This window comes from Marmota marmota, unplaced genomic scaffold, assembly GCF_001458135.2.
Source record: "Marmota marmota marmota unplaced genomic scaffold, marMar, whole genome shotgun sequence".
NCBI classification, from domain to species: domain Eukaryota; kingdom Metazoa; phylum Chordata; class Mammalia; order Rodentia; family Sciuridae; genus Marmota; species Marmota marmota.
The window spans coordinates 59,620,001-59,636,007 of NW_025999900.1; the positions used below are offsets into that span (position 1 = coordinate 59,620,001).

The window sequence follows — 16,007 nt, forward strand, 5'->3', positions numbered from 1 at the left end:
ATTGTCATCTCCAGGCTTTGTGTGATGGGGCCAGCCACCCACCCCTGTGCCCAGTCTGCACACTGAGGATAAGCAGCCTACCCCCTGGGTGCCGTGAGGACACTTGGGCTCCTGCAATACCATGTGCAGCCCAGTCCCTGCTATAATGGCCACTCATTTTTGGTAGCTACTGTTTTTAGACCCAGGAAGGGAGAATGCTGCAGCCACCTGCTTCTGCACGACAGAGGACACGAACCAGGACTGGGTGCCTTTGTCTCGGGAAGGATGCTGCCCAGCTGGGCTTCTTGGCAAAGTTCTCACCATGAAGGGCCACTGCCACCACTATCCCTTCCAAGCGGTTTGTTTACACGAATCTGAACCTTACAACCTCTGTGCCAAGTGGAAACTGCTGTTCTACAGATGAACAAATGGGCTCAAAGGGGCTCAGAGTTTGCCCAGGGCATCAGTGGGAGAGAGGCCAGGGTCGCTCTCAGGACTGTCGGCCAAACAGCCGGTGCCCTGCCAACGGAGCCAATGACAGCAAAGGAGTCTGATAGAAACCACAGTGATTTGAAAAAGAGCCAATGAGCACAAGGCAATGAGCCCGTGCTGCGAGGCAGACGCCGAGCCGGTCCCTGAACAGGCATCAAATTGTTAATCCTCACTAGGGACCCAAGGCAGGCACCAGGACGACCTTCAGATGGGACACCCGGGGCACAGGGAGAAGCCATGCTTGGCCAAGATCACGCCATGAGTAGGGTCATCCTCTCTATTTTACAGATGAGGAAACTGAGGGGCAAATAGTAGGCGGCCAAGCTGGGGCGCTGGGTGCTGAGCTCCTGCTCCCGCCCCAGCTATATGGCTGTGGCCATCTCAGGGCCCTTGGGGACCCGGCCTGTGTTACCAGGGAGGGTCCTGGCGCAGTGGCCTGCAGTGGCTGCCTCTCAGCACCAAGCTGCCACCTCTCTCAGGAAGTGTCCCTGAAGTGCCCAGACGACGCCTCAATTACTAAGCTCTGGATTTCAACATATCGGAAGAACAAATCACAGATGCCTAACACCATCTCACACTTCTCTGGCAATAAGAGCACGAGAGCCAATTTATCTCCTGGAGGAGAAAACAGGCCACGGCTTTCTGTAACGACTACGGCGCCTTTTTCCTCTTGGCCTCATAATGAGGTAGATAGCGACGCCCATAAATCAAATTTTAATATTGTGCCTTTCAATCTTCTTAATTGAAGAGCCAGCAGACAGTAATTATGCACATAACTGTTTTTCTCTCGTTTTCCTCCTTTTCTGAAGTGAAGGTCGCTGGCTCTAGGCATGAGAAGGAAAGATCTAATTCCAGCAAGCCAGGCTTCAGGGCTGGGACTGGGGGGAGGAAGGAAAGAAGCTGGCAGAAATGGGAAGAGGGGCGCGGTTTGCTGAGACTGATGAGTCACAGAATCTCAGAGACGACTGCTGGAAGCTTGGACTGTATCTGGTCCCAAGCCTCATTCAAGATCTTTCCAAGTCTGCACATACAGATCTGCCTCGTTCTCTGTGAGGGCCACAGTGTTTGCCTGTCAGGGTGTGCTGCATCTTAGTTACCGTCCCCCACTTGATGGACATGGGGCTACTTCTAAGTTTTCACTGTCACAAGCACAACAGCGAAGAGCTTCCTCCTATAAGCATCCTGGTACATGGTCCTTTGTGTATAAATGTCATTTCTTACTCTCGACAACTAAAAGTGGAACTGTGGGGTCTTAGTGGTAGGCACATTTAAAAATTTAATAGCTACTTCCAAATTGCCCTCTCAAAAGGCTGCCCCAGTTTATACTCCCCCCCCCCCACCTGTCTTTAAACAAGTTTATGGGGACTGTAAAGTATTTACACACACATTCAAACATGCAGACTGGTTTCTCCATCTGGGCTCAGAAAGAGCAAAGTATACCCCTGAAACAGAGGTGCATTTAGTAGAAGTTGGTGAGAACCAGGTCAGGCTGCTATTTTAACTGCACTCGAGGGTGTAAATGAGGCGGTGGGTGTCTGCTGGTCTACACATGCCCTCTCCATCCACTCAGAGGTCCGTCCGTCCATCCATGCAGCCATCCATCCACTCCCCACCTGCCTATCTCTCCATCTCTCCATCCACCCTCCCTCCCAGCTGATATTTATGCAGTGACTACTCCATGCTGGGAACCATGCCAGGCTCTGTGGGCAAAATCAACAGTGAAGAATTAAGCATCCATGGAATCTGCACTCCAAGAATTCACAGTCAAGCAGGAGAGAAAACATCGATGTCACAAGGCACATTTTGCAGGGAGAAATGAATTAGAAAAGTGGAGGGTGACGGGGATGGGAAGAGGTGACTTCACCCCGCATGGGTCCTCCCCCAGGGCCCTAAGAGGATTCCACGGGAGAACTGAGACCCAGAGGGGCTGGCAGAGATGGTGTGTGCAAACCCTGCCCTGATTCAGGACACCTCTGGTGGCTTCACTTCTATTCTGGCCAAGACCAGTGGGTAAACCTGAGCATGGATCAACTCTGACAGCCATGCTGATCTCCAGGAGGGGCAGGTGACGACTAAAGGACATCGGAGGATGGGAGCTGAATCATAAATAGCAGATGAGTCTCAAGCTGAAATAGGGTGTGGAGACCATATTTTCAGGACCTGAAACTGGGACGCATGGCTCAATACACAGGAGAGAGACGGCGAGAACCCAAGGCTCACACAGAGCGACCTTGGGCAAGTTCACGACTTTCAAAATGCCTTTGCCTCCCTCTCCCTCTCCAGAACAAGGACAGCCCTGCCTGCCTCTCAGGAAGCTATGGAGACTGCATGAGATCACTCCAGAAAGCCTTGCAGCCTTCCCCCACCCCAGGCGCTCTCCCAGTCCCCCGCCCCAGCGTCCCAGCGCCACGGACTTGGGGATTTTGTCTGGTGTCTCGACACCCAGGCCTGTGGCTCTCACATGGCCTTCTCTGTTTCAAACTACCCGCCCCCGTCCTCCAGACACTTCTACTCTGGCTTGCCAAGACTCCATAAACTTTATATAGTTTCCATAAATCCAACGGCCCCTTTTTTCCTAGCACGTTGTAAAGGTGTAGGAAACCATTTCTCGGGAAAGGCCTGGCTTTCTCACCGAGGGTTTGGGGGGCCCGGTGTGGGTTTACTGGGCAACAACAGAGTAATAACAGTGCTGTAAAGTCGCCATCCCTGCTCTGCCTGGCTGGCCGGGCTGCTGGAGAGCGGGCAGGTGGGCAGGGGGGCTGCCCAGGCCTGGGACTCCAAGGACCAAGGCAGAAAGGAGTGCAGGCCCAGCCTTGGGGCCCAACGCCACTGCCCAAATTCCCAGGTGTGACTCTCTAGCTCTGGCTTCACCAGGAACAGATCATCTGAAAACAGGAGGAGGGACATTCCACTCTTTTCCAGGTGTCCAGTGACCAGCTCAGGAGTTGGAGCCTCAGAGAGAAGGGCACTGCCTCTGGCAGATAAAGTGGATTCGTTCGCACTTGTGCCCTCTTTTCCTAGATCCAGTTTCCTATACGGTATTTCCTTTATGCTGTCCTGCTCCTTCCTGCACAGGGGGGAAAGGCTAGGTGGCTTCACCTGGTTACAATGGATTACAGGCTCATTATAAAAACATGCACAAAAGCCTAGAGAGAAGGGTCTAAAATCTCCTAAAATTTCATTCTGCCCAGGAAAAACACACACAGCTAACACATGAAAGTACTCGTGCAATGTCAATGTAACGACTCAGTTTCTCAAAATGTGGCCCACAGAGCACCAGCATCCCCAGCTTCTGGAGTGATAGTTAGGATGCGTTCCTGCGCTCCACCTAAGGGTCACCCACACTCCGGGCAGAAGCAGCACTTAACCAGCTTGGCGGTTGACGGTGCAGTCCCAGGAGCCACTTGTTGGCAGGAGGAAACCATTAGCACACTGGCTTGGTCCTCTTTGGGCAGAGCAGACAGTGCCAATGGGCGTGTCAGCCTGGTGCAAGAGGCCCAGGCTGTCTGAGCCACGTTCGTAGGGCTCCACCCAGGCCCATCGACGAGGACAGGGCTCCCAGATTCCATGCTTAAGACTGTTCAGTGAGGTATCACACAGGGTATGGCTTTGGGGCACCAAGCAAGAAAAGAGTCATTTCCTATCTGTTTTGTGCAGGAGGGGGAGTGGCTTTGGTCACTAAATTCCTGGCTGGGAAGCGTTTTGGCTTAGGCGGCCTGCAGATCAGAATGTCGGGAGAGTTGAGACCACATTTTTATAGCTTCAGAGACGCTGTGGGGCAGAAGGCAGGAGAGGGAAAGGGGTGAGCTACGACTCTGCTTATCTCCAGAGTCCCAGTACACAGCTGGGGGTGCAGGGCTGGGCTGGTGCAGACCCCAGGGCAGTGCCCCACTGCCTCAAGCTGCCACCAGGGCAAAGGCTCCAGGGCGAGGTGCAGAGTCGCTGAAGGACAAAAGGCCCACCTTCCCTCTGTGGTAGAAGAGGAAGCTGTAAATCAGCAAGCCCACCCCATCAGCCAGTGCTGTGAAGGCTCACGGCAAGGGTCTGGGGCACCAGCAGAGGCCACGGCTTCCTGTGCAAATGCTCCTACTTTTCTACAAAGCTGGTCTAGTACTGCCCCATTTCACAGATAAGGAGCTCAAGTACTGCGGTCACCCGGTGGAACACCAGGGTGTGAACTCAGACTGCCTGGGCTCCAGGCTGACACTTCCCTGGGATTGCAGGCCGGGGGACATCCTTCTGATGTGGTCTCATAATCCCTTGGGGCGTCTGCTCCTCGGTCAGCCTGGTGGTCTCAGTGCCCCAAACCCACCACCAGCAAGTACTCCAACCTAGCGGCTTCCCTCCCCCCTCCCCCATGCCACGATCGGCTTGGAATCCCCCAAGGTCCAGTGCTTGGCCACTGGTTGTCAACAACGGCGCTGGCTCCCCGGGAGATGTGGCAGCATGTGAAGAGCATCCTGATTCTCACGATGAGGGGCACCACTGGCATCCTTCAGGTAGAGGCCGGGACGCCACTCAGCACCCTACAATGCCTGGGTGCCCCGACAGCACAGAACTGTCTGGCTCAGAGCATCAGCAGACCCCAGGGGGAGGAAGCCTCTGGGGAGCCCGTGGACCCAAGGCTGCACAGGGCAGAGTGATCTCTCACCTCAGACTCCCTCCCGTAGAACACAGAGAAGGGGTGCAGAGAAGAGGGCTCTGCCAACAAGCCCTTCCGAGGGCCTGGACGAGGCCAGTTCTGCTGTCGGGGCCTCAGTTTCTCCGTATGTACAACGGGAAACTTAGATCTCCCTTTACTGCACCATGGGATGGCCGTCACTCTTCAGTGGGTCAGGCAGGTGGGGACGGTGCGCCAGGAGGGGACAGAGGAAGGGGCAGGGAGAGGAAGGATGAAGCACAGGGCAATAGGAGATGAGGAAGAGGTTACTGGGTGCTTTAGAGGTCTCAGCACACAGATGGCCAGCTCCACTGCTCTGGGCCCCAGGTGAGGCCAAACTTCACGGCGGAAGGGTGTGTTGGGGAAGCAGCTCAGGACATGGCACCAGGAAGCAGAGGGAGAGCTCCCCTCACCATGGTCAAAACACGAACTCCACAGGCCGCCCCCACGACCACCTTTCCCACCACGCCCTCCTGCCCACAGTCCCCACTCGGTCAATTCCTATCAGAGGATCAACACGCTGATTAGGTCAAACTCTTGTAACCCAATCATTCCCCTCCTAGACTTTCTTGCATTGCCTCTGGTGTGAGCTTTTAGGGGACACCTCATATCCAAACTGTAGCAGGGGGGCACCTCAAAAGTGCTCCATAAACACAGCTAGTGCTCTACCATTAACTTTGGACAAATTACTAAACTCCCCTAAAGCTGATGGTCTTTTCTATAAAATAGAGACAGTGCTTCCCTCGGGGGCTGCTGAAAGCTGTCAGGAAACAGACTCGCCCTTTACTATAGCTTACGGCATCTCAAGACGGGTCTGCAGGCGCGACAAGCGGCCTTCCTTTAGCGTTCCTGGTGGAGCCGGCTTCTTTCCACAGGTTCATCTGGCAGCCAGGGAGGTGGGAAGCCAGCTGGTTCCTCAAAGCTGGGTCAGAACTTGGGGCAGCAGGGAGGGCGGAGCCCACCTGGACCCCACGTGTGAGTGTGTTGGGGGATCACCCACCCAGGACTAGGACAGCACGGTCATCTGGCAGACAGCAAGTGGCTACTGGATGGGAGGGTCATTTGAAGGTGAAAAGCCCCTTGCACCCTGGCTGTCTGGAAGGGTGGGGACGGCAGATGGCAGGAGGCTTCCACTTATGCTTTGGGCAGGGGTGAGACCCTGGCACATACCTGCTCCTGTCACACAGAAGCACAGGGACAGCTACAGCCTCTGCTGGTGACAGGCACTGATGGTTCCTCTGACACTTCCTGGTCCAGATATCTCTCACGTAAGCTCATCTCCAGCCTGCCCCTTATCTGTGTGCCCTGCATCCAGGAGCCAATCACAGATCAAAAAGAAGACTGCATCTGTACCAATTGTGTGCTTTCTTGTCTAAACAACACAGCTAACAGCCATTTACACTGCTCTGGATGTTCAAAGTAATCTAGAGATGCCAGAGGAGCCAGGAGGATGTGTAGGTTCTGTGTAATACTACCCTGCTTTAGATCAGGGGCTTGAATACCCAGGGGGTCCTGGAACCAACGCCCCCCATACTAAGGGACAGCTGTATTAGCACACTCCTAGACCCCCACGTGCACCTTCCCATTCTCGGTCTGAGCTGGCTTCTTCCGCTGTCTGGAAACTCATCCTCCTTCCTGGCCCAATTTCCTCCCCTCTTTCCCTAGTTCAGCACCCCCCGATAGCGAGTATCCTCCTAGGTTCCAGCCATAGGTCCACAGTGAGGTGGCCTGGGGACAGTGCAGGAGAAGCCAGCCCTGGCATGGCCCCACCTGCCCTCTGCGCTCCCTGCTGACTCGAAGGGCACCCACGCTCTGCCCCTTGTGCAGCCAGCTGGGCCCACGGTGGTTTGGCCCCTCTCTCCATCTTTCAACACCTCCCAGAAACACAACCTCATTACATGGCCCCATGCTGGCTCACTCGAGAAATAAAACTCAGAAACAAATTAAATGGCAATTTCTTTTTAAACAGGAGAGGGGCCAGGCTGCAGGAGTACCAGGCCAAGCTCCTCTGATTCCGACTCCTGGGGGCCACTTCCCCCCGTCGGCTCTGGTGGTATTAAAGTCAAGGCCTCCATGTGGTTTTCTCCAGCAGTGATTTTGCATTTAATTTCCTTTGTTTTTCCTCCCTGAATGTTTGCTCTGACCCAAGTCCCTTTTATGGAGACTTTGGTAATAAAATGCAAACCCCTCCTTGGGACCACAGGCCGAGCAGCATGTGACTGCTACAGATCAGGGTTGGGGGCGGCAGGCCAGCCTGGCAGGGATCCTCGCACCCACTCTCTGGCTCCTCTGCCACCTTCTCTCTGCTGTCCCTGGTGCAGAAGGTGAGGAGGGAGTAATCTGCTCGAGCTGGTGCAAACCCGTGCCCCCCACCCAGTATGTGCCCACGGAGACTCAAATAAAACCGCCAAGGCTCATTCTAACTGGGGACTTAGATCCAATTCTCTCACAGGTCCCAGAGGCCACCAATTAACATACCATGTCCTGCCCCACTAGGGCCCTGCTTCTCGGCTGCTCCAAAACACATAACCCAGGGCTCCAAAGAGCTAGCCCCAATTACACACCAAATTAAGTTTTAAGCTATATATATAGGGCTGGTGCCTGTAACTAAAATAAAAAAATAAACTTGCTCTAGTTTTTCCTGAGAGTGATTCTGTCTAACCTCAGTGCTAAACCTGAGCTCTCCTTGATTTACGACAGATGACGCCAGCCTGCCATAAAAACCTAAGCTGAGGAATAGGGATTTTAACATTTGCCCAGATGGGCAGGCCAGGGCCACAGGCCCAATCTACTAGGCAGACTGCCCCAGTGCATCCAGGTAGGACAGAGGCCAGGATGTAAGTGGCACTACACAACCATCTGCACACGCACCTAGTCAGCAGACATTGATGACTACACTCAACCATAAATAACAAGACATGGGCCTTGTCCTCATGGGCTTGGTTTGCCAGGTTTGGAAAGGATGGATGGGAGAGGGAAGAAGAGGGGAGGGAAGGAAGAACATTCCCTTTCACATCCTAAGAAGGTTCACCTTCTGGGCTTCTGATACCATGATCCCTGGGGGGACTAAATTTTCTGTTAAGAGACACAAATTTTGGTGATTATTTTTTTCTATGTCAATGTCTTCTTGCCTCTGGCTTCTGAATACTAACTCGAGTAACTTCTAAAGCAATGTTTTCCAAGCCATACTCTGTAGAGTACTAGTTCCAAAATGCCTCTCAAAAAGGGAGAGTTGATACGAAAGTCTGGGACATATGGACTATCCTGTCCCCCGTCAGGTATATTTATGATCAGTAGGTTTAAGGTCCCAGTAGGTCCTATCATTTAAAAACTCGGTTTCACTTCATTTGAATTACACCCATTCGAAGCAAAATCCCCTCTCTGTGTAAAACAAACTACAATATCTTTATATAATCCTGCTTTAGAAATACAGAAAGACTTTCCTAAATGGGAGGAGATGTCGCTACTAGATCCACACAGATGGGAGGCTGGGCAGCCACACTTCCTGTGGCAGAGTCTCCCATATCTACCAGACTTTGTTTCCTTTTCTTCTTGGGTGAAGAGCTGTACTACATTCCAGACTCCTGGGCAGGTGGGTGGGGTTGCATGACTGAGCCCTGGCCAGCGGAACGAAGGTGAGCTCAAGGCATGTTACTACAGATGGGGCCCCATACAAAGCTCCCACGCAATCCTCCATCCTGGGACCCCTACCTGGAGGTGACCCCAAGGATCCAGAGGAGGGCAGAACCACAGAGGGAAGGAGTCTTGAATCCCGAGTCTCCTATGGACAAGGGTGACCTGGCAGAGGAATGTCACTGTTGGACTGTTGAGTGAGAACTAAATTTGCATTGAATTCAGCTACAGTCACTGTGGGCTGCTGTGGCAGCAGCTGCCCAACCCGGCAGCCGCCTGTCCTGAGACAGAACTAAGGCCCAGGGAGAGGAGGAGGGAGAGAGGGAGGCATTTATAAGGCCTATTAACCCTCACAACAGCCTGGACGGACAGGGATGGCATTTCTTGGGTGGATGGGGACATTGAGTCTCAGAGTGGGGAAGGTGTGCCCCAGTGATGGTGGTCCAGCTGAGAGAAGTCTAGGCTGGTCAAGTGGAGCAGGTCACGTGCCATGCCGGGCTGCTTGAGCCCCCGAAAGCACACACCTGGTGCAGGCCCTTCCTCTAGCGCCCGTCTCAGGCTGGGAGAGCTCAACTGCAGAACCAAGGCGGACCTGGTGGGCTGTCCCACGTGAACAGCTAACCCAGCAGCGTGACAAGCCAACAAGGAGAATCAGCTTGACCTCCTGCATTCAGCTATTTTTAAAAAGGAGATTAAACACACACAGCCTCACACATGACCTTGATTTGCATTTGAAGCACATCTGTCTTTAATAAAACACACACAGCCTTCAAACACCAGTGCTTGGTGTGCACAGAGGGCAGCCAGTCACGAGGCTCGCCAGCGTCAGGGAGACCAGCTGTCCCTGAGTGCCCAGGACCAAGGGGACTCCAGCATGATGCTCAGTCCTAAAGCTGTGCATGTCCCACTGGGATGAGTCTGCCATCAGGCACTATGTCCAGGAGAGCAGGCCCTGGAGGACCACGGCTGGGACAGGCAGAGAAAGCATCCACATGGGGACAGACAGCGAGAAGCAAGGTGGTTGAATTTAGTCCGAGTGAAAGGGGAAAGCAAATCCTGGAAGGAATTCCCACTTACCACACTTCCTGCCAACAGAAAGCGACACCAGTGTGGATTTAAATTCCTCCCGAGCAGGAGAGGTGAAGACTGTGAACTGTGACGGGAAAAGCGAGAGGTGTCACGTTCTCCTCCAGCTGGAAGGGGCCCCAAGATTTCATGTTAATTAGTACAAAGGTCCCCAGGCTGCCTACCCAGAGTTGGGGAAGGGAACAGGAAAGGGAATGAGCTGTGTCAGTGTGACAAAGAGCAGCGACGCTCACACACCATGGGAGTGCTCACACACCCTCCCCCTCCTGTGCTCCCTGGACAGCCACCTGCCATGGCTGTGCCTTTCTCAGGCTGTGATGGGAGTAAAACCCCAGGCAGGTCTCACGAGCCCCCCCCCCACCCCGAGAGTCTGGATGAGGAGATGCAGGAACTGGCATGGGCCCAGCCTTGGACAGTCACGGTGGCTATACCAGTGGAAGTCAGACCTTGGATGAAAGTGTCCCCAGGGTGCTGGTCAGGTGCTGAGCCTCTCCCTGGGATTCCTCCCCAGCCAGCACTTTCTGCACCAGGATCAGGCCCAAGAGCACAGGTCTGGCTGCCTAACAGGAACCATGCTCACACGGCCGCGGGCAGCCAGCCAGGCCTGGCCCAGGCCCTGGTGTCTTGGCACTAGGCTTGAATGAAGGGCTGTCTCTTAAGGAGAAAAGAGGCACCCTGCGTGTGGCACTGTGTGCCTAAAGTAATCACCCTGGCTCCAAGGAGTTTCTGGCTGGTCACTCTGGGTTGTTGAAAAAGCCACATATTGGATTCACTCTCTGCCCCACGCTGTGTACTGGGTCCTTTTCTCCAAACCATCCACCCTGGTATTGCTGTGGTGTGTGCCCCTCTTTTGTGGAGATGCCCCTCCCTTGCTGCTAATCCATGTGGGCCCCCAAAGCCAATGATGTGGTCACTGAATCAAGATTGAGCCTAAGACCCTTCCTGGGGAATTCAGAATGGGATGCCACCAGGGTCCCTGGATGGAGGGATGGTGAGAGGGCTATTTGCTGTCATGTGGACTGGGCAGCAAAATACCAATGAGGAAGCAAGAAAGAGAGATGGGGAGATGGTGAGGGCATGCAAGGGAGGCCTGTTCTGGCCTGTTCCTGAGGCCCAGGCATACCCCTGCCCTTGGGTTCATTGGGATCCCCGTAATTAGAGTAAATCCAACTTTACAGTTCAATCACCCTCGTGGGTTTCTGTTGGTTTAAATTAAAAGCATCCCAGCTAATTTCATCAGCAAGCAAATTGCAAGTGAAAAGAGAGAAAAGAGAAATAGTAGGAGAGGAGTAAGAGACACAGCACGGGGCTGGGGATATAGCTCAGTGGGTAGAGTGCTCGCCTCGCATGCACAAGGCCCTGGGTTCAATCCCCAGAACGACACACACTATTTGTAATCAAGTCATGGAAGTTCGAAAAACATAAGTCTTAGAAATGTATAAAAAATGCCAAAATTAGAGCAAGAATTAGGGAAATTCAACACACTAATGAATGTTAAAAATAGCAGCAAAGTGTCCTTGACCTGAACTTCTCTGATCCCCATTTCATGGCTGACCAAGAGAGGAACTAGGTCATTCATTTATCAAGTGACAGAACAAGGTTTCAAACCCAGCTGGGCCCTGAAACTCGCATCCCTAACCATGACACATTTCTGCCCACTGACCTTGCCCTTGCCGGGGGCCCCAGAAGACACAGCTCCACTCACAGAGGTCCCAGGCAACCAGGAGGACATCATTAAGAGAACCATTCTAAGTCCTTCCAAATCAGATCACAGCCCCCTGCGATGATGACTGCCACCATGGTAGGTCCCTCATGGTAGAGGGACACTTTCAGTGGTTGCGTTTTTAGCAACTTCAAATATCTTAGCCAGTTCTTCCCCCAACCCACAACTTCTGCAAGGGAAGAACCCTGTCTTTAAAATAAAAAAGCTATACAAGGGCAAGCAGGCCTGAAGGTAGGGACAACGGAAATAGGGGACAATTATTTTTTCTTATGAGCTTGCCTGAGTATTTCATTTTCCAACCATATGCATGGGCTTGGTAGAAATTTTAAGTTTTATTAAAAAATAATTACTATGTACTCAACTTTATGCATGAAACAATATTTCTCTTGTTCTTAATACTGTTGGTGAGGAAATATTTACTTATGTAGTATCTGACAAAAGAATTTTCTCTTTATAAAACAGATAGCTGTAACAGAAAAATCGGAAAATATGACAAAGAGAAATGTCACATGGATTAACTTATATTGACACCTCATTCTCTTCCATTCTTCTTTCTATGTTTTATATTTTTGCTGGCTTTTTCTCCAGAATTTGTCCATACTGTGCGTGCAACATGGGGTTCCCCTCTGACTCAGAGCAAGTCTATAGGCAAGAAGAGCCAGACGCATTCCAACCTGGTGGAGCTGGCCAGTTGTCCATCACTGAGATTCATGCCTTGGCTGAAACTGCACAATGGAACTCCGTGGCTCTCTCCCTCAGGAGGAAGGTGATCAGGTCTGTGATGGGCAGCTAACGGGGTGAACTGTGGCACACTGCTGGTCGCCTCCCCAACGTCCGCTTCCCCCTTCTTACCAACAAAAGCCCCATTTTGAGTCAGCCATCTTTCTAGTTTAAGAATGAGCATTTCCCAGCCTCCCTTGCAGCTTGGGGAGCCATGTGACTAAGTCTGGCCAATGAGGTGGGAGAGGAAATTAGTGGGTGGGGCTCCCAGGAAATGCTCTTCACCAGGGAGCAGAGAAGGCTGGTGTGTCTCTTTAACTTAACCCTCTGCCTCCCTAGAATGCAGCTGTGAACTGGGGAACCACAGTAGCTGCTGCTTATAATGACCAAGCATGAAGACAGCAGCAATTTCACAATGGCCACACTGGGCTCCACAACTGGCCCCAACTGCCTATCTCTGAGCTTCCCCTGGATGCAATAAATCAGTCCTCTTTGAAGAAGTCACTCTAAGTTGGGTTTTTGTTACTTACAGCTGAACACAATCCAAACAATACCAGAGACATCCCCTTGTTATTACAAACCCATCACTTGTGATGGAGAACAGACCACCAGCCCACCATGTCCCTATGGTTGGCTATTTAGACTAGCTCCAATTGTTTCTCGCTGCTATAAATACTTCGGTAATAAGCATTTTTATACATAAACACCCCAGGCCCTGGCATCCCTCTAACATCTTACAGTCTGCACACCCTGTCACCACCACACTCTCATGAAGCCAGAGGAAAACACCAAGACAAGATGGCTCTGGAGCCCCATCAGAGGCCCCGCTGCCAGCAGAGTCTTCTCACATCTGCTCAAAAAGCTGCATAACTTCAGTCGGTATGGGCTGCTGAGCTGAAAGCCAGAAACAGGAACATTTACCCACCCTGGACAGCAAGGGACGGAGCCGTCCAGGTCCTAAAACTCTGCAGATTAGCTCCACCGGAGGTCACCGCGGTAAGCCAGGACGCCTGTCTCCAACCCCGGGGTGCAAAGAATGAATGAATGCGGGAGATTAGGTACAAGTAAGGGCTCGTAAAGACTCTATATTGCTCGGGGCCTGCAGAATTGTGGAGGATTGGATCCAAGTCTCAGGATGAGGAGCCAAATGTCTGTGTGTGGGGGGTGGGGGTGAGCAGGTGGGGGAGAATGGAAAGGACAGGCCCTAGACAAGGTGGCAACGACCGGGAGATCTTGAAAAGGCATTAGGAGAGGGCTGGTCCGTAATGACAGAGCCAGAAGTCTGTTCTAGGGACCACGGGGAGCCCAACGGCACCTCCTCTAACCTCTAGATTTCCTGAGCGCTGTTGGGACTTCCCATGGGTGAGGGGTGTGCACTTGGTGCCTGCACTGGGTCCTCAGTGTGTGTTGGGGGAGGGGTGGAGAGCCAAAGACATTGTCCGTCTTCTCAGTTCTGAGATGACGATGATGAGCCGAGCCCGCCATCTTGCATTTTGGGAAGCTCTGTGTGCCTCTGCAGTTGGTATTTGATTTGTAGCTGGGGTCCAGTCATTCTGACTGTGAAGTGAACTCCACATTCTCACCAGCCAACCCTATAAAACCAGAGACACAGTAAAGGGGACTCATCTCCCAGTCAAGCAGTCTTTGCACTCTTTAAAGCACATCTGGTTCCTACCTACTCAGTTCGGAATGTCTTCAATTCCATAAACAGAAATCATTTGTTATAGGCCCAGGGGGACCTGGCATCCAAAGCCCACAGGTCACCCTGGGGTGTGAAACTAGGAACTGACATTTGTTACGTTTGGGGCACCTGTGAGATGGGTCTGACAGATGAGGAAACTGAGGCTGAGAGATGGAAGGGAATTTGGTGCTCAGGATCACACAGGGAAAAGAAGCTGTTCTACGGCCCAGGCAGATCCACCTCATCCTGGAGTAGTGTGGCCAGAGGATCACCGGCCTTTGCAGGTCAATGGCCCCCTCCCCTCCTCCCTCATTCCTTTCACAAGGAGCAGCTGGGTCTCTCTGCAGCCCGGGCGATAGCTGAGACACATTCCTCGCTCTGCTCATTCTCAAAGCTGAAGGTCCGGGTTCTCAACTTAGGTTCAAGGGCCAGAAACAGGCTGTCTTCATGCGAGCAGCTTCCCGCCCGTGGCCCCTGCAGAGGAGGATTAGTGAAGCAAAGCCCGACTTGATTGAAAAATACCTTCCCTCCAGGCTCGGACCTGGCTGTGCGCCTCTTCCTTCCAGCTCTCGCTGAATCTGGCCCCAAGACCCGTGGACTCGGGGTGGTCCTTCCTTCTCCACAGGCCGGAAATTACCAGAAGAACACCAGGGGGTGCTGAGCAGGCCGTCTGAAGCAGGGCAGCTGCTGATTAATGTGTTTTAAAAGTTTAAAAACCAGAGCAGCCAAATGTGAGGAAGAGGTCAAGGGCAGGCATCCTGGAGCACGGGTAGGGGCCGCCAGCACCACTTACGGGCTCCATGATAGTGGCCAAGTTGCTTCGTCTCAGGATCCTGGTCGGCAAAGTGAAGGTAACTGTCCCTGGCACCACTGGGCTGCCACGAGAGCTGTGGTTTGCAAAGCGCTTAGAACTGGCCCGGAGCACTGGGAGGGGAGTGGGCAGTCCCTGCCCTGCACCTGAGCCGCCCATCACCTACTGTCATCAGTCAACCAGGTCCTGCCGTGGATTCTGAGCAGTAAAGAAGCTGGCCTTGCCCAAAGAGAGGTCTGGCCTTTGCCCTTGGCTCCTGGGAGCTAATCCATGTCACATCTGATAAGAGGCGACCTGCCAGTGTTAGTTGGGGCGAGTCACACCTGCTGTTCTCAGGGTGGGGGCTGGCCACACCTGGAGGGCGGGGTGCTGGCCATGCCAGGGAGACCAACCCCAGAACTGATGACGGGGCTTAGGTCCCCGGCATCAGCCGACTGGAGAAGGCGTTCAGCCATGTAGGCACTCTCCACGGATCCATCATGGCACCTTGGTTGCCAAGCCCAGCAGCAACTCCTTGAGCATCCCTGGTTGGCAGGACTCCATGCACTCTGTCACACAACTGCAGGAGGGTGTCCTCCCGGCCCCATGGGAAACAGGGACATCTGCCATCTGGAATCTGGTTTTCTGCCCTGTGCACCTAGCGCTCTGGTGATGTGAACCACCCCCTTCTCCTGTAGCAGACCGTAACTGGGAGTACTGCAGCTTCCAGTAGCTCTGAGTTCTTCTAATGGAATCATTGGACTGAACTTGCTGTTAGTGCCAGAAATGAGGGTGGTCTGTGTGGAGCCTCGGCCCTCAACTCAGGTGGTCAGGCCGCCTCCAGGCCTCCTCCTAGACACCAACCGTCCCCACACCTCATGCCCACTGTGACCCAAACTGGAAAGAGCAAGGGCACAGAAGAGAATTTATGCTGGTACAAAGCAAAGGCACGACCTTAGGGGGGCCTCAGCTTACCACCCTGAAAAATGGAACCACAGTGCTCACGGCTCCAGATTGTGACCCGCTCACGCCTCATAGCTGGAAAGCAAGAGCACAGGACTCAACTCTGGGGCCTAAACACTCTGTACACAGTCTTCACCATCCTCCTGGGCTGGGGTGCCGGGGTCAGCTTAGGGTCCAATAGTCTCCCCTTCAGAAGGAGGTCTCATTCACTTGGGAAATGCCATTTTATATATTTTAATCACCACAGTTAAAATTAGGGGTCAAGTCTCACTGACACACA

General features: G+C 53.0%; 1 protein-coding gene across 6 annotated transcripts in view; it reads right to left on the bottom strand.

Moving 5' to 3' along the window:
• Positions 1-16,007, bottom strand: part of Clmn (calmin) — a 91,082-nt gene that overhangs the window by 38,089 nt on the left and 36,986 nt on the right. The window lies entirely within an intron of this gene.